This window comes from Micromys minutus (genome assembly GCF_963924665.1).
Source record: "Micromys minutus genome assembly, chromosome: 20".
NCBI lineage: Eukaryota > Metazoa > Chordata > Mammalia > Rodentia > Muridae > Micromys > Micromys minutus.
This window is the reverse complement of record NC_137955.1, coordinates 29,912,926-29,932,882: the sequence shown is the minus strand read 5'-3', so window position 1 is coordinate 29,932,882 and position 19,957 is coordinate 29,912,926. Positions and strand designations below refer to the sequence as shown.

Sequence of the window (19,957 nt, the reverse complement as noted above, 5' to 3'; positions counted from 1 at the left end):
TAAAGGTAAAGTAGATTCTCTCTAGTTTTTCATTTGGCTTCACTGTACAAAAGCCCAGGTAGCTTGCAAGCTCTTATCTCTACCTGAGGAAATACTTGAACTACACAGGCCTATGACATCAAACACAAGTGGTCATGTTTTCATGGCAAAGGCTATATTGCATGCTGAGATATCTCTTAAGCCCCATTCAAGCAAAGTTTTAAGGATTGAGAAGCAGCTTTCATTTTTCTCAGTATTTCCTACTATTTTATTATTCATGTTGTCTTTAAAATTTATTTTAAACTTGTTCTCTGTGATGTATGAAGTTGCATGGCAGATCTTCATTGTGTGAAGTAATGTTTTGTGCAACAAATACATTTCTATCATTCTTGGTGTTTTATTTCAATTCTACACATTTTATTTGGAAAAAATATTTTACATTTGTTAAGGAACACTCCATTATACTATCCTCCAATTATTGTTCTAAATCATACACCCTGTTATTTTTCACTAACACCACTGCTTTTGCTTATGAGTTCCTCACTTTTAATCACACATTGTTGTCTCATGGCAACATGTTATTATATCTAAAGAAAGATAGAAAGATATTGTTTACTCCTTTTTGGGCATAAACAATACCTATATTTCAGACCAAGTACAAAACGTTGCTAAAATGGAGTAAATTTGGACCTGACATGCAGAGGCTAAAAAAAATATTCTAGTGTCAGGTGCTCATGAGTAAATACCAGGCTTCCAAGTGTCTGACACTATCAGGGCCACAGCTGGTCATGAGGACAGGTGGTAATTTAGTCTCCGGTAGTACACGAAGTATACACAGTTGATCAAGTATAAATAGAACCTTTGTACACATCATGTGAAACATGTAGAACCCTAGTGCTACAGACTCCTTCTTGCTTATAAGTTGGCATAAATCATTGTTACTTTTTGAACTTTCATTTTCATGTCAGAATAGAATGTAATGAGTTTTATTTAATGAAGTCTGGCAGCAGTGAGATCTGGAAAAATGAGAGCATAAGCTCAAAAATGAAGTACAAATTTCCCAATTCACATGAAATATTGTTAGATACATGAAGCATTGAAAAAATGTTTATTTGCATGTGCTCTCTCCTCTCCAACCTAAAATGATATAAGGACACAAAGACTAGAAAGCAAACCGTGCTGAATAAGACAGTTCAGAACACAATGTCTATTTTTTAATAAATCTACAATGATAATTCATAACTTAATAGGCAAAGGTTCTAATGTGTCTGCTAATTATTCTGCATTATATATTATGAATTTTCACAGATGGAGCAGTTCTTCTAAATGATTATATAATTTTCTTCTACTAAAAACAAAACTATAACTATAACTGATTTGTTCAACTAGCATAAGAATCTCTTCTGATGTCATAATTTAAATTTTTGTTTAAAAACAGTTATATGCTATTTTTGACTTTCTGAAAGGAAGTTAAAGTTATATTTAAATATTTTTTACATTCACCAATGTACTCTTTGGTCCATGCATGTTTCCAAAATAATTCAATTTTATTTGATTCTTTTGCTTTCTTACTCCCAACCATGCCCTTATTACCATAACAAATTAAATAATGGTCTTTACAGAATTAACTAAAATAGATTCTTCAGTATCTACTAATTTATTACTATTAGGTTTAATCCATGAGGTGAAGTTGATTTTTTTCATATTCAGTAACATTTATATAAAGTTTGTAACAAAATTTATGTTCAGTAAGGAATTTAAACAAATGTAGCTTTTGCAAGGCATGAGGACTGCAGTGATTTCAAGCAGCTGTTTGTTGAGTGTCCAGTCCCATTCTCTAGTCTCCTGTGAACTGGTACTGTTTCCAAGTCATGACTGTGGAGAAGGAAGCTCCCTTCGGTGTATATACATATATATTTTCTTATGTAACATAGCAGATGAGTATTACCAGATGTTTAGTTCTACTTTCAAACTTAAACTGTTAGATCACACAAATATTTAAGAATTTTATTGTAAATCTCCTTTAAAACTTTTAAAGCGATTCTATTATGATTTTTAAAATAAAATCAAAAGGCATGACTTAGAATGTCAGTCTTTGTGTCCACATTCTTCCACGTGTATGTCAATTTTCCTTTTTCCATTGATTGGCAGGCTAAGTAGGACTTCTAGTGACCAAAGTGTTACCTAGTGGTTTGTGACCTTGTGAACCTTCAAACCCTTCTACCAACTAACCATCTCCTTTGGAATTACCTAAGCTGTGGTCACACCAGCCAGCTGAAACAGGTGTTGATGTAAATAATTTGTACTAATACTACTCATCCTTAACTATTCGAGCGCACAGCTTTTGCCCTTTTATGCCCATTAGCAAGATGGTGTTTGGGGCGTGGTCTATCATAGAAGTCATGCTTGTCTCAGTACTTCCTGCCATGCCCTTTTGCTGGTTTTTTTTTAACAACTTTATTTTACAAAACAAAGATAAATGTACAGATTTTAAGCATTTTTTTGCGTAAAATTATACAATACGTTTTTGTCAGTACTTTTTTTCAGATTTTAAAATAATTTTTACATAAAACTATATGAATATATTTTTTAGTCACTACTTGATTTTTTTAAAGGTTTGATAGTATGCATTGAAAACGTAATAGTTAAAATGAGCATAAAGTACATGCAAAACAAAATGTAACATAAAAATAGTCAAAGTTTTCTTGTTGTGTAAAGATTTTTTGTTTTGTTTTGTTTTGTTTTGTTTTGTTTATTTCTTAGACTTCATACAGTCTGTTAGTTGTATCTGGGGCAGTGCGAGCCTCTGGGGTTAGCATCCCACTATCAGTGACTGCATATTATGTCTGTTCTTTTGTGACTGGGTTAACTCACTCAGGATGATATTCTCTAGATGCAGCCATTTTCTTAAGAGTTTGGTCAAGTCATTGTTTCTGGTGGCTGAGTAGTATTCCATTGTGTAAATGTAACACAATTTTTGTATCCATTCATCTTCTGAAGGACATCTGGATTCTTTCCAGCTTCTGGCTATTATAAATAGAGCTGCTATGAACATTGTGGTGCATATATCTTTGTTGTGTACTAAGGTGTCTCTGGGGTATATGCCCAGAAGTGGAATAGCTGGGTCTCTAAGGTCAAAGATTAACAAATGGGACTTAATGAGATTGCAAAGTTTCTATAAGGCTAAGGACATTGTCAAGAAAACAAAATGGCAGCCAACAGAATGGGAAAAGATCTTTACCAACTCCACATCAGATAGAGGCCTAATATCTAAGGTATACAAAGAACTCAAAAAGCTAGACACCAGAGAATCAAATAACCCTATTTAAAAATGGGGTACAGAGCTAAACAAAACGTTCTCAGTTGAGGAATATCGAATGGGTGAGAAATATCTGAGGAAGTGCTCGACATCCTTAGCCATCAGGGAAATGCAAATCAAAACAACCCTGAGATTCCACCTCACAGCAGTCAGATTGGCCAAGATCCAAAACTCAGATGACAACAGATGCTGGCGAGGTTGCGGAAAAAGAGGAACACTTCTCCACTGTTGGTGGGGTTGCAAACTAATACAACCACTCTGGAAATCAGTCTGGCGATACCTCAGAAAATTGGACAGTTTGCTGTTTTTAATCCTAAAAAATAAGCAAACATCAGCAAAACCCACTGATTACCTAAAGTCAGATTACCTTTCACCATAACATACACAAATAAATATACATCGCCCATTTTTATTGATAGAAAACTATTAAAATCTAATTGTAAGAAAGTTCTAAAGTGATTCTGTGTTTGCTGGTCATCTCCAAGGAATTAGCTTTCATTTTATTATCTTTGTATGTTCTAAAATTTAAAAAAAAAAAGAAAAGTATTCAAAGTACCAAGTCTTTCTAACAGTGAAACTGAGTTGTTTCTTTGGTAGGTTATTTTTCCCCCTTAATGTTTAAAATAGTAATTAAACCTATATTTTGTGATTTTTTTCTAGTCTGGTGTTTTAAATTTTCTTTTCCCACTGAGTTTCATTCATAAAGATGTGCTTTAGATACTGTCAGACACTAAATTAAAGGCACAACTAATCACACTGCCTGTGTTATGTAGATTTAAAAAATAAACAATTTAAAGCAATATAGTGATCATAGATTAATATACAGACACTCTTAAGAGTTAAGTTATAACCCCAAATCATGACCTTTCAATTTAATTAACTGCCACATCTCAAGTCAAGGTCGAGAGCTATCTATCCCAGTCCTAATGTTACTGTGGCAGCGTGAGTGCATGCCCTTGTCTTCGAATGTAGAAGATGGTGGGACTCCACACCTGAGCTCACTGAGAGGACAACCCAAGGGACTAAAAACACTTGAGTTGTGAAATTTTTTTGCTTTCTCTCAGACTTTTAATGTTATATTTTATGAATTTAAATACTATTGTGTTTAAAATGTTCCACATTTTAGGATTAGTGGCAATGGGATGGGAAACACTTATCCTTTCCAGGTACCATCAACTACTCTGGGGGCTTTCCAAGTAATGACACACTTGTATTGCTGGGTACCTAGTCCTTCGGATGCTGTTGTGTGCTTACTACTTAGTCACTACATTTTATTAATATGTGAGCCGCGATGCCCTAAACTGAAGACCAACTGTAAAATTGGGCAGTGTTTTATTTTCCTTTACAATTTAATAAATACTTGATAACTGCACATGGCGTAAGGCTGCTTGGTAGTTCAAAAAGGTCAAGGTGGCAGTGTTTTCCTGACTGTGTAGTCTTTGGTAGTGAGTGGAATGACTTGTATGACGTCACTGTCAAACCAGCAGGACTGCATTTATGCACCCATTGTTTTCAGGATTGTTGGTAACTTGGGCGTACTTTCCCCGAATCACCTGCCTCCTTGTTTCACATGCCCAACTCGCTTACATTCACTTCAATAACTGTGCCTTTGGTGATCACACCCAGGGTTGTATACAGTGGGGATGATGGATTCTTTTTCACACCAAGTATAGGCAGACAAAAGGTAGCTTTCAGCTCAGGGTCTGTGACATGGGCTTTTTTGAAACGCAGACCCATTGGCCTAATGAACCTCTCATATTTAGGTGGTTTTCTTGTAAAACCATCACCAACAAAACAGACTTTAGTAACCATTCACTCCCATGCCTTCTTTTTTTCTTTTTCTGTTCGAATAACTTTCAATACTTCTGTTTCCCCTTGGGCACGAACTTTGGGTAGAGGAACGTCCCATTTTCCCGCCTTTTCTTTTTGTTTCTGCTTAATCATGTTGGAAAGTACTTTTGCTCTGGACTGCCCCTCTTTGTCCAGCAGATAGGCAGGGACTGCTCCCTGTGGAGTCTTCTCATCATCCTTCTGCTTGGTGTTTCTCTTTTCATGCATCTTAATAGTCTTTTTCATTTGTATTTTCTCTGCATGGCGCTGTTTATGGTAGAGCTTAGCTTTCAAACCAATCTTTTTTTTTTTTTTGCTTTCTTTGAGCGTTCATGGGCCTCCCGACCTTCTTTCTTTCTCTTTTTCTCATGGTAGTCCAAACGATATCCATATCGTTTGCGGTGCAATTCAATATATTCATTCTGTGGCATGATGACAGCCGCGGAAGAGCAGTCTGCGACCTCCCAGGTTCCAAAAACTTTTAATTTCTGGGTGTCACTGGCCCACGAGCCTGCTCCTCTCAGGCCGGAACGGGAAAAGGCGTGAAGTTGATTTTTATTTTTAAAATTCTATAATCTTTTTTTTACAGTCCAGTCTTTATCCCTCTTCGGGTCTGTCTTCTGACTTTTCCTCATCCCATTCCTTCTCCCAACCACCCACTCCAACCCCATTACACCTCCCAACTCCCTGGGGCCTTAAGTCTCTTGAGGGTTAGGTACATATTCTCTCACTGAGTCAAGAATCTGCAGTTTTCTGCTGTGTTGGGGGCCTCATGTCAGCTGGTGCATGCTGATTGGTGCTCCATGTCTGAGCCATCTCAGGGTGCAGGTTATTTGAGAATGCTGGTCTTCCATTAGGATTGCCCTCCTCCTCTATTTTTATTTTATTGAAAACTGAATCTTCTCTCAATAAGCCCTGATTTAGTTTCCCTTCCCTCTACTCCTCCCAGCTTCTCCCTACTTCTTCTTTTCTCTAGATCCACTCCTTTACTTTCTCTCATCAAAAAAGAACCGGTTTCTAAGAGATAAGAACTAGTCAGGACAAAATAAAATATAATAAGGTGAAACAAAGCTATGGTATAAAAGAGGGATATGGCAAGCCGACAGGAGGAAAAGCGTGCCATTCTAAGCCATTCGGCAGGTGTACATTTTGAATTAGATTTCCTGGATGACTATGTATGTTGAATATTTCTCTATTGAGAAGTCTCTGTTCATTTTTTTTTAATTTAATTATTTGGTTTCTTGATATGTGGACCATTGAGTTCTTTGTATATTCTGGATATTAGTCATAATTTGGATGTAGAGTTAGTAAAAATCTCTATCTGTTATGCAGGCTTCCCTTTGTCTTGAAAGTGTCCTTGACCTTATATAAGCTTATCAGTTTCATAAGGTGCTATTTAATTTTTTGATCATAGTGCCTATGCTGTTGGTCACCTGGTAGTGTCAATGCAGTGAGTTTGAGTTTTATGGTCAACTCATGAGGGAAATCCCTAGGTAGCATGGATGTGAGCAGTGTGGCTGTCACACTCAGCAGGATGCTGTGCACAGCCGGTGTTATAGACTCTTCACATGTACTTCTTGAATCCTCATCTCATCCTTACTAAATGAGCCCTTCTGAGTTAAACGCAATTAATTAGAATTTTTAACATGTTTATCCTCCAAGATAAAATAGCCTTTACTTCAGAAACACCTTAAATAATTTATTTCATACAGTATAGCTTTGCATTTATGTGCCCATATGAAGGCACCTACCAATTGAAGCTATACAAAAATATCTTAAATAAATTAATGAAAAACTATAATTAAGAGTGAATGAATGAATGACAGCATTTTATCATTTACACAGTTCTAGTACTGACTTTAACTTTTATTAACATGTATTGACTTTACTGGTGCTCCAAAGTATCTCCAGGAAACTCTCTAATGTCTTCTGGGGAATCTTTAATCTTACTGTCACATTTAATCTCCCTCATTTGTTTTATCAAAGTGTCCTCCCTTCTCTGGGTTCTAGATGACATCTCCAGTCTCTCAGATGGGAGCAGGGGTAAGCAGTCTCCAGTCAGCTCTTTGAATCTCAATTCACTTTCAATTCAAATTCCTTTTGCAATGTTATCACCTCTCTCTTCTTTTTCTGCACTTCCCACTTCATTGTTCATCCATGAAAGACTTCAAGAGAAGTCTAACTATAGCTCTGGGATAATTTTAACACCAGCTGGTCAAATGCAAAAGGTGAGTCTTGTCTGTTCCTTAAACTTTATTCTATTTCAAAGGAGCAAGATTCAAAGCTTTCTAGTCAGCAGAAAAGAAAGGAGATGGGGGAGGCATCTTTACATTAGAGATAAACAGGCAATGCAAAGCTGAGCATAAGGAAGTCTAGTCAGTAGGATGTTTCAATGGGTTGACTTTTACCTACATGAGAACCCTGTGAACTAAAATAAATCCTGGCTTTGTAAGACATGCACACTGGTGTAATAGTGGCTCAAATATCATGATAATAATCACCTACTTTCTAATTGGGTATAAGTTCTGATCCATATGATGAAACCCATACCTGCAGTATTATTAATCAAAAAACTATGACTACACAAATCATCAGCCATAGAGACAAAACTCCTAGTAGTTTTTTTTCTAAAAGTAGTTTTTTTTCATAGAATTAAACTGAATACTAATGAGTTATTATATGCATAGATTATTAACACCATTCAGCACTCAACAGAGAAGATACTATTTGCAGTAGATGATGTTTAACAAAGATATTTATAACTGTCAAAATGCAGAGAATAAGAGAAGTCAGTTAGCTTGCACAGCACTAAATTAAATGTCTACTGTAATCATAGCCTCCAAAGTTTCAAGCCCTTTTTGAAAGAAGGCATAGAAAAGAATGTAATAATCAGAGATATTAAATGAGTATAAGGATACATCATGGTCAACTTATAACATGGTAGCTGCATACACATACTAACAGTGACTATGTACACATACATGGACCTCTGAAAGAAACACCAGAACAAATCAAAACATGTACACGGGAGGTGCACACAAAGTCCTACCTCCAACTAAGGAGCTATAGCTTAGGAAGGAAAAACAGACTGTATTTGAGAGCTTGTCTCTGGTATTCCAAACAAACTTCATTCCAAGGCCACCCATTTATAAATATGTGGGTAATAAACACTGAACTTGCTAGCAGAAAACCTCAGGTATGTAGGGAAGGGGATGTGGTTCTTGGAGGAACTGGGACAGGATAAATGTGGAGAAAAGGTACTGTATAAAGTTTCTAAAACTAACTTTAAAGCATTTTGGATACTATCTAGTATTCTATTGAGAATGAAGAGAAGAATAAGAATGGGGAGGGAAGGAGAAGAAGGAGGAGGAGGAGGAGGAAGAGAAAAAGAAGAAGAAGAAGAAGAAGAAAAAGAAGAAGAAGAAGAAGAAGAAGAAGAAGAAGAAGAAGAAGAAGAAGAAGAAGAAGAAGAAGAAGAAGAAGAAGAAGAAGAAGAAGAAAAAAAATATGAGAAATCTCATTTAGTCTATTTTTTTGGTAAATTTAAATTAGTGCTTCCTGGTAGCTGAGTAACAGACAAAGTTTTCATTGTGCATTTATGAAATGTTAGACACTTAGACACACTAAATCATGTCTAGTATAGGGCAAGAAGAAGAAAGGATGTGCAAGTATTTTTACTGAATGCTGTCTTAAATCTTTTGGTTATAGAGCCAAGAGAAATGGTATAGTTAGGACATCAAAATTCTATTTTTGTTTGTTTTGCTTTGGATTTATATAGTTGGCTTTTAGACAATGTCTCACCATGTGTGTAGAGCTGCCTGGAAGTTGCTATGTAGAGAAGGCTAGCCTGGAACTCTCCTAGACAGATATACCTACCTTTGCCTCACAAGTCCTGAATTTTAAGGTGTGCAACACACACCACAGCTTTTTGCTTACATGGGTGTTTGTTGAACTGATTGTATGGCTCTTAGATTAAGTAGAGGATTTTCATTTCCAATAGTATGAAAAGATTCTCCTTTTCCTCAAGATTTTCCTGTCAGTTTTCTTTTGATAACTGCACTTTTAAATAGAACCACAGTGGTTTTTGATTTGAATCTTTAATCACTATAGTTGTTACACATTTTTCATGTACTTATTAGATGTATATTTACTTTTTCAGAAATATATATGCATTTTTGCGTATTAGTTGATTATGCATAGTCTGGAAGTTAGTTCCTTCTCAGATGAAAAGCAAGCTACATTTTCTCCAGTCTTCAGGGAACTTGTGCAACATATATATTTCTGTCCCCGTCAGAAGCCCCACAAAGTCTAAGGACCATGAGATATTATGTTCCTGCATCTCCAAGAAGCTAAGTACTTTTAATTTTGTTGACTTTTTACCTTCATCTTATCCAGTTTTATCTTATTAGCACTAAAACATCCACTGTCTTCCAACTTTCAGCAGCTGGTTCACTAACTCTATTTTGTCTTCATGTGGCGAATGTGTATTTCTAGAAGACACTCCATGGCCTCAACATATTAAACTCCTTTCACTTTCTCCTCTAAACTAAAAAACTCTGCTTCTATTTAGCAAGAAAGCAAGACCTGGAAGTGTGAATGTGTACTTGCTGAGTGAACAAGCCCAGTTATATTCTACTCAAGTGCAGAGTAAATATTTTCTATCATTTCTTTCTTCTATTTGGCTTATTTTTTTTTTGGTTGGTTGGTTGGTTGGTTTGTTGGTTATGATGCTAGAAATTGAACTCGAGGTTTTGTGCATGTTAGATAATTCTATCACTAGCCTATTCACATAGTTTATTTCTCCCATATTAACACAGGATGAAAAGCATTTAATACTGTTGATTTCTTTTTGATTTTGATAAATGTTTTCTTCCATATACTATAACCATGTTCCTATAAAAAGTTCATGAATATCATTGCACCTTGACATACTATTATTTTTATCAAAAGGAAATATTTCTTTTCTTCATAGAAAGCACTTGCCTTGAATTCCATATTTTTCACATAACAACATTCTTCAATTTCTTTCTTTTGATTAATACATGCCAGTTATATATTATTCTACCCTTTTGATTCAATTTGATGAATGTATTTAAACTTGAAGTGTGGTTTTTACATGGCAGTAACTTTTGTTTCTGCATTTTAAAGGCATTCTTAAACTAGCTACATTTGAAGAACAGTATGTGACTCAATATTTTTTATTTAATGAATGCCTTCATGGTATTCGTGTAATTTCACTTGTGTTCTATTTTTAATATTCTGTAATTCTATTTTCTGAAAAAGAGTTTTAGTCTGATGTATCTAGTTTTCTGGCTTTGTTATATTTTCATATTGTTCCTATTACTTGTGAGCTATATATCTTTTCTTTTCTGTTACTCACAACCCTTAAGATTCAGTAGATATATTTAATTCCATGCACTATTTCATAAAGTTCAAATATACTAAAACATCTGTTAATTCAGACAAATTTCAAAACTAATGTATGTCTATTTCCCATATTCCAGAATATAGGGCACAACTTGTCTTTCCAGTTGTGGGTTATACATAGTGAAAATTCAGGATGGTGTATAACAGAATTTTTAAAGTGAAGCAACATGCCGATGTAAGAGAGTGAGGTCAAATGCAGAAAATGGGAAAATATTTTCAAAACATATACCCAATAAAGTACTTTTAGCTTCTGATTCTCAACCCACTTAAAAGCCTGAGAAAAGCTTACCAAAAGCATTTGTCAAACCCTGAATTCTAGACCCCTTGACCAGTTCTATTAACCAACGGAAGCAAATGTTGATGTGCATTGTTAAATCTAATTTCAATGATTTTGGTGAGAATATTTACATCACTGTTGATGGAAAACCTGTAAATTGTAGATTCCCTGTTTTATAATGTATTTGCTTAGTTTTGGGGAAATGTGATGTTAGCTTCACAGAATGAGTTAAAGGATCGTGCCTCTTAGTGTGCAGCAGCCTGGGGCTTGCACTCTGACACAGCCCCAGAACACGTTGCATAGCCGCACAGTTACTCTGGTTTTAAGCAACAACAGGATGTCCATGATAAACAATAGTTCACGTAAAACACGGAAATAGTCAAAGTTTTCTGGCGTGTATAGATTAAACATAAGGTTCTTTAAATACCAAAAATTGCCACAAGGTTATTTCCATGTTATGTTTTGTTTTACATGTACTTTATGCTTATTGTAACTAGTAAGATTTCAATGCATACCATCAAAACTTAAAAAAAATTAAGTACTGACAAAAATATATTCATATAATTTTATGCCAAAATGCCTTTTAAAATCTGTACATGTATCTTTGTTTTTTTTTTTTTTAAGTTCTAAGAAAAAAAAAAAAAAAAAAAAAAAAAAAAAAAAAAAAAAAAGACCAGCCGGAAAGGGGGCTCCAGCCAGAAAGGCGGCTCGTACAGGCTGAGCTACTGAGACCTGGAACAGATCTTAGGAACTTCTGTTCCCACCCGGAGAGGACTTCAGGTCGTAGAGCAGAGCCTGGCCCAACCACCAGCCGGAAAGGCGGCTCATACAGGCTGAGCTACTGAGACCTGGAACAGATCCTAGGAACTTCTGTTCCCACCAGGAGAGGACTTCAGGTCGCAGAGCAGAGCCTGGCCCAACCACCAGCCGGAAAGGCGGCTCCAGCCAGAAAGGCGGCTCGTACAGGCTGAGCAACTGGTGAGTGGGAGACCTAGGCTGCGGGGGAGCAGAGGGACCTCTGCGGAGTGCACACGAAAGGGCACCCCCTGCCCTGATCTGCCCTGTCCTCCCCGATCCAGTAACCGGGAACAGATCTTAGGAACTTCTGTTCCCACCCGGAGAGGACTTCAGGTCGCAGAGCAGAGCCTGGCCCAACCACCAGCCGGAAAGGGGGCTCCAGCCAGAAAGGCGGCTTGTACAGGCTGAGCTACTGAGACCTGGAACAGATCTTAGGAACTTCTGTTCCCACCCGGAGAGGACTTCAGGTCGCAGAGCAGAGCCTGGCCCAACCACCAGCCGGAAAGGGGGCTCCAGCCAGAAAGGCGGCTTGTACAGGCTGAGCTACTGAGACCTGGAACAGATCTTAGGAACTTCTGTTCCCACCCGGAGAGGACTTCAGGTCGTAGAGCAGAGCCTGGCCCAACCACCAGCCGGAAAGGCGGCTCCAGCCAGAAAGGCGGCTCGTACAGGCTGAGCTACTGAGACCTGGAACAGATCCTAGGAACTTCTGTTCCCACCCGGAGAGGACTTCAGGTCGCAGAGCAGAGCCTGGCCCAACCACCAGCCGGAAAGGCGGCTCCAGCCAGAAAGGCGGCTCGTACAGGCTGAGCAACTGGTGAGTGGGAGACCTAGGCCGCGGGGGAGCAGAGGGATCTCTGCAGAGTGCACACGGAAAGGGCACCCCCTGCCCTGACCTGCCCTGTCCTCCCCGATCCAGTAACCGTGAACAGATCTTAGGAACTTCTGTTCCCACCCGGAGACGACTTCAGGTCGCAGAGCAGAGCCTGGCCCAACCACCAGCCGGAAAGGCGGCTCGTACAGGCTGAGCTACTGTGACCAGGAACAAATCTTAGGAACATCTGTTCCCACCCGGAGGTGACTTCAGTACACAGAGCAGAGCCTGGCCCAGCTGCCACCCGGAACCTGGGCTGCTGGGGAGTAGAGAGATCTCTGAGGAGTGCACACGGAAAGTGTACCAGGGACACAGACCAGATACAAGGGAAAGGCAAGAACATATCACTGACAACAAAATGGCAAGAGGAAAGAGAAACAGTATATCCCAAGGAAACCAAGACAATCTAGCAACACCAGAACCCAGCTCTCCTATAGTAGCAAACATAGGAATTCCAAACACTCCAGAGAAAGAAGACACAGACCTGAAAACATGCCTCAAGACGCTGATAGAGTTACTTAAACAAGAAAGGGAGGAAAAGCAAAAAGATTCAGAAGCTTTTAAAGAAGAAACAAGAAAAACACTCAAAGAACTCAAAGAACGAGACGAAAACAGAACCAAGGAAATAAAGGAATGGAAGAGGGAAATTAAAACAGAAATTGACACAATAAAAAAAGCGCTAAAAGAGATAACCCTAGAGTCAGAACACCAAAAAAAGAAATCAGGAGTCACAGAAGCAAGCATTTCCAACAGATTACAAGAGATCGAGGAGAGAATCTCGGGGGCAGAAGACAACATTGCAAACATAGACAAAACAGCCAGAGAAGATGCAAAAAACAAAAAGCTCCTAAACCAAAATGTCCAGGAAATACAAGACACAATGAGAAGACCGAACCTAAGGATAATAGGAATAGAAGAGGGAGAAGAGTATCAACTAAGAGGCACAGTAAATATCTTCAACAAAATCATAGAAGAAAACTTCCCTACCCTCAAGAATGAGATGACCACGAGCATAAAAGAAGCCTTCAGAACTCCAAATAGGTTGGACCAGAAAAGAAATACCTCCCGACACATAATAGTAAAAACATCAAGTGCCCAAAGTAAAGAAAGAATACTAAAAGCAGTAAGGGAAAAAGGTCAGGTAACTTATAAAGGCAGACCAATCAGACTCACACCCGATTTCTCAGCAGAGACTATGAAAGCTAGAAGAGCCTGGACAGACATCATGCACTCCTTAAGAGAGCACAAGTGCCAGCCCAAGCTGCTATACCCAGCAAAACTATCAATCACCATCGATGGAGAGACAAAGATATTTCAAGACAAATCAAAATTCACACAATATATGACCACAAACCCAGCACTACAACGAATTACAGGTGGAAAACCCAATACAAGGAGGGAAAATACAGCCTAGTAAAAACAAGAAAACTCCTAAACAAGAAAACTAAAAAAAGAAAAAAAACACGGACACAACTCAACCCAAAAAAGCAAAAATGGCAGGATACAGAAACAATTATTCCTTGATATCTATTAACATAAATGGGCTCAACTCCCCAATAAAGAGACACAGACTATCAGACTGGATACATAAACAAAATCCAGCCTTTTGCTGCATACAGGAAACTCATCTCAGAGACAGAGACAGACACTATCTCACAGTAAAAGGGTGGGAAAAAAACTTCCAAGCAAACAGCTCCAAGAAGAAAGCTGGAGTGGCTATTCTAATATCGAATAAAGTAAATTTCCAACCAAAAGTTATCAAAAAAGATAAAGAAGGACACTTTTTACTCATTACCGGGGAAATCTGTCAGGAGGAACTCTCAATCCTTAACATATATGCTCCAAATAAAAAATCACCCACATTCATAAAAGAAACTCTACTAAAGCTCAAAAAATACATTTCACCCCACACAATAATAGTGGGAGACTTTAACACCCCACTCTCACCAATGGACAGATCAGGGAAACAAAAACTGAACAAGGACACTGCAAAACTAGCAGAGACTTTGAACCAACTAGAATTAATAGATATATACAGAACATACTATCCTAAAGTAAAAGAATACACCTTCTTCTCACCAGCCCATGGCACCTTCTCGAAAATTGACCACATAATTGGACACAGAACGAGCCTTCATCGATATAAGAAGATTGAAATACTCCCATGCATCCTCTCAGATCACCATGGTCTACGGCTGGTCTTTAACAACAACAAAGACAACAAAATGCCCACATACACATGGAAACTAAACAACACTCTGCTAAAGGATAGCAGGGTCAAAGAAGAAATAAAGAAAGAAATTAAGGATTTTCTAGAATTCAACGAAAACGAAAACACAACATACCCAAACCTATGGGATGCAATGAAAGCAGTATTGAGAGGAAAACTCATTGCTCTAAGTGCTTCCAAGAAGAAACTGGAGAGAGCTCACATCAGCAACCTGACAGCACAGCTAAAAGCCCTAGAACAAAAGGAAGCAGATTTACCCAAAAAGAGTAGACGGCAAGAAATAATCAAAATTAGGGCAGAAATAGACCAAATAGAAACAAGAAAAACCATTGAAAAAATCAACAAAACAAAGAGTTGGTTCTTTGAGAAAATCAACAAGATTGATAAACCCCTAGCCAGACTAACTAAAGGGCAAAGAGAGAGTATCCAAATTAACAAAATCAGAAAGGAAAGTGGTGACATAACAACTGAAACTAAGGAAATTCAAGAAATCATCAGATCCTACTACAAAAACTTATACTCCACAAAATTGGAAAATCTGGAGGAAATGGACGAATTCCTAGACAGATACAAGGTCCCAAAGTTGAACCAGGACCAAGTAAACCATCTAAATAACCCTATAACACCTAAAGAAATAGAAGAAGTCATCAAAAGCCTCCCAACCAAAAAAAGCCCAGGTCCAGACGGGTTCAGTGCAGAATTTTATCAGACATTTATTGGGGATATAACACCAATATTCACCAAGCTATTCCAAAAGATAGAATCAGATGGAATATTACCCAACTCATTTTTTGAGGCTACAATAACCCTCGTACCTAAGCCACACAAAGACCCTACAAGGAAAGAGAACTTCACACCAATCTCACTTATGAACATTGATGCAAAAATACTCAACAAAATCCTTGCAAACCGAATCCAAGAACACATCAAAACCATCATTCATCATGACCAAGTAGGCTTCATCCCTGGGATGCAGGGATGGTTTAACATAAGGAAATCCATCAATGTAATCCACCATATAAACAAACTTAAAGACCAAAATCACATGGTCATCTCACTAGACGCTGAGAAAGCATTCGACAAAATCCAACACCCCTTCATGTTAAAAGTCCTGGAAAGAACAGGAATCCAAGGCCCATATTTAAACATAATAAAAGCAATATACAGCAAACCAACAGCCAACATCAAACTTAATGGCGAGAAACTTGAAGCAATCCCTCTAAAATCAGGGACTCGACAAGGCAGCCCACTCTCTCCCTACCTATTCAACATAGTACTGGAAGTCCTGGCTGGAGCAATTAGACAGCAAAAGGAGATCAAGGGGATACAAATCGGAAAGGAAGAGATAAAAACATCACTCTTTGCCGATGACATGATAGTGTACTTGAGTGACCCCAAAAATTCCACCAGAGAACTCTTACAGCTGATAAACAAGTTCAGCAAAGTGGCCGGATACAAAATTAACTCAAACAAATCAGTAGCATTCCTATACTCAAAAAACAAACATGTGGAAAAAGAAATTGGGGAAAAGGTACCCTTCACAATAGTTACAAAAGCTATGAAATACCTTGGTGTGACTCTAACTAAGGAAGTGAAGGACCTGTATGACAAGAACTTCAAACCTCTGAAGAAAGAAATTGAGGAGGATCTCAGAAAATGGAAAGATCTCCCATGCTCATGGATTGGAAAGATCAACATCTTAAAAATGGCCATCCTACCAAAAGCAATCTACAGATTCAATGCAATCCCCATCAAAATTCCAACCCAGTTCTTCATGGAATTGGAAAGATCAATGTGCAATTTCATCTGGAATAACAAAAGACCTAGAATAGCGAAAGCCATCCTCAACAACAAAAAAACATCAGCGGGAATCACTATCCCTGACCTCAAGCTATATTACAAGGCAATTGTGCTGAAAACTGCATGGTACTGGTACAGAAATAGGCAAGTGGATCAATGGAATAGAATAGAAGATTCAGAAATGAGCCCTCATGTATATGGTCACCTGATTTTTGACAAAGGAGCAGTAAACATTCAATGGAAAAAGGACAGCCTATTCAACAAATGGTGCTGGTCCAACTGGCACTCAACATGCAAAAGAATGAAAATAGACCCGTTCTTATCTCCTTGTACAAAGCTCAAGTGTAAGTGGATTAAAGATCTCCACATTAAACCTGATACACTGGAATTATTAGATGAGAAAGTAGGGAAAACCTTAGAACACATAGGCACAGGAGAAAATTTCCTAAACAAAACACCAATGGCTCAAGCTCTAAGGTCAAAGATTAACAAATGGGACTTAATGAGATTGCAAAGTTTCTGTAAGGCTAAGGACATCGTCAAGAAAACAAAACGGCAACCAACAGAATGGGAAAAGATCTTTACCAACACCACATCAGATAGAGGCCTAATATCTAAGGTGTAAAAGGAACTCAAAAAGCTCGACACCAGAGCATCAAATAACCCTATTAAAAAATGGGGAACAGAGCTAAACAAATCTTTTTCAGTTGAGGAACTCCGAATGGCCGAAAAACATCTGAGGAAGTGCTCGACATCCTTAGCCATCAGGGAAATGCAAATCAAAACAACCCTAAGATTCCACCTCACTCCAGTCAGATTGGCCAAGATCCAAAACTTAGATGACAGCAGATGCTGGCGAGGCTGCGGAGAAATAGGAACACTTCTCCACTGTTGGTGGGGTTGCAAGCTAATACAACCACTCTGGAAATCGGTCTGGCGATACCTCAGAAAATTGGATATAGTACTACCTGAAGACCCAGCTATTCCACTTCTGGGCATATACCCCAGAGACACTTTAATACACAACAAAGATATATGCACCACAATGTTCATAGCGGCTCTATTTATAATAGCCAGAAGCTGGAAGGAACCCAGATGTCCTTTAGAAGACGAATGGATACAAAAATTGTGGTACATATACACAATGGAATACTACTCAGCCACCAGAAACAATGACTTAACCAAATTCTTAAGAAAATGGCTGCATCTAGAGAAGATCATCCTGAGTGAGATAACCCAGTCACAAAAAAACAGACATAATATGCAGCCACTGATAGTAGGATGCTAACCCCAGAGGCTTGCACTCTCCCAGAAACAACTCACAGACTGTATGAAGTCCAAGAAATAAAGAAAACAAAAACTATACATATATTCACAAAACAAGAAGACTTTGACTATTTTCATGTTGTGTTTTGTTTTGCATGTACTTTACACTTATTGCAACTAGTACGTTTTCAATGCATACTGTCAAGCCCTTGAAAAAAATCAAGTACCGACTAAAAAACATATTCACATGGTTTTATGTAAAATTTATTTTAATGTCTGAAAAAACAATACTGACAAAAATGTATAATTTTAAGCAAAAAATGTTTAAAATCTTTACATCTATCTTTGTTTTGAAAAATAAAATCGTTTAAAAAAAAAAAAAGAAAAATAAAAAAAGAATAGTTCATTTTCTGAACTGACCTCCTCAAAAGATCTCTATAGTTCAGTGCTGCCCCCGGAGGCTACCTAGGTAGCAGGAGTCCACTGCCCTGGGCCATGTTGAAGCCTGTGATCCAACAGCAGCAGGAGCCATGTTGATGTTCCTGGCCACAGTTACGACTGAATGCCATACGGGCATCCTTGATCTGAGCTAACACCTAAGGTCATGCTGATGTTCATGTGCCCATGGGCCTTGCTGCCACTGGGGACCTCCATATTGATGAGAATGGCCTGCACTGCCACCTGACCCCATCCATGGTGATGCTCCAGTCAGTATTGTTGCAGAGGACCATATCTGAGTTTGTGATCTTAATGCAGCCATGGACTGTGCTGATGTGTATGGCCCATGTCACTGCTAGAGACTATGTGGCTGTCCATAGTCTATGCTGCAGCCCGAACCCATGTTGATGTCTATGTGCTATGCTGCCACCAAAGGCCATGTTGATGTGAGTGACCTATACTGCCATTTGAGACCATGGTGCTACACTTGTCTTGTTCTGCGACTGAGAGCTATGGTGGTGTCTGTGGGTCATGCAGCAAAAGAGGGCAGAGTCTGTGGACTGTATTGCCACTAGAGATAATGCTGGGGCCCATGGCACATTTTCATCCCAGAAACCATGTGGATGTCCAAGATCCATGCTCCTATTGGCTCTAAAGGGCAAGAAAGCTGCTATTGCTCTGGTTTTGATAAGTACAGACTGACAGGTGAGAAAGGGGGACATAGTGCCAATCCCTACCCTTAGCTCACCCCACTAGCCCAAAGTATAGCAGCCTAGACAGAAATCCATTGTAGAGAATTCTTGGGGAAAGGATTGAGAGACCCAAAGTGAATAGGTATTCTACAGGAAGATGAACAAAAATCAATTAACTTGGACCCTAGGGGACTCCCAGAGACTGAACCATCAACCAAAGAGTGAGCATAGGCTGAACCTTGACCCCTCCATATATGTAGTAGATATGAAGCTTGGTCTTTATGCGTGTCCACCCAAGAACTGGAGCAGGTGCTGTCCCTGAATATGTTGCCTACCTATAGATCCAGATACCCTCACTTTGATGACTTGTCTACCTCAGTGGAAGAGGATGTGCCTAGCCCTGCAGTGACTTGATAAGTATGGGTGTGATGCCCAGAGAAGGGTTCTCCCTGATCAGAGGAGAAAGTGAGGGGTAAATGGGGTGAGAATCTGTATGATGGGGTACTAAGAGAAAAGGGGAGGCTGAGGTCAATATTGGGATATAAAATTAATTAATTCATTATTGTATATATAAATACAAAACTAATTTTTAATTGTGATCAAGAAGCTGAAGTGTACTCTTCAAAATATATTGGTTCTGGCCTGGTATGGATGCAGAAGGACTCTGTTTCTTTTAAACAGCTGCCCACTGAAGGTTAAACCATGCTCCAGTGAGTATATGGATTTTACAAATTGTACAATTTTGTTTGTTAGTTGGTTTGTTTAGTTTTGTTTCCTTTTCTTAATCTTCTTTTACTTTAGGGAAGGTTGGAGAACCTGGGAGAACTGATGAGAGAGTGTGCTTGGAGTTCAGGATGGAAACTTCTAAGTAATCAATAAAAATGATTATGGAAAAAAAGATAGTCCCTCTGCTTCTGTTTTCAGAAACACAAACATGCACACACACACACACAAACACACACACACACACACACACACACACATTGTAATTATCTTACTTAAATTTTGAAATTATTCAGTGAATTCA

The 19,957-nt window shown here is 38.4% G+C and overlaps 1 pseudogene across 1 annotated transcript; it reads right to left on the bottom strand.

The window, feature by feature from the left end:
• Positions 1–4,773: 4,773 nt before the first annotated feature.
• Positions 4,774–5,559, bottom strand: LOC308433824 (ribosome biogenesis protein NSA2 homolog; annotated as a pseudogene). Its single transcript has one exon. The product of its transcript is annotated as a ribosome biogenesis protein NSA2 homolog (transcript).
• Positions 5,560–19,957: the final 14,398 nt, after the last annotated feature.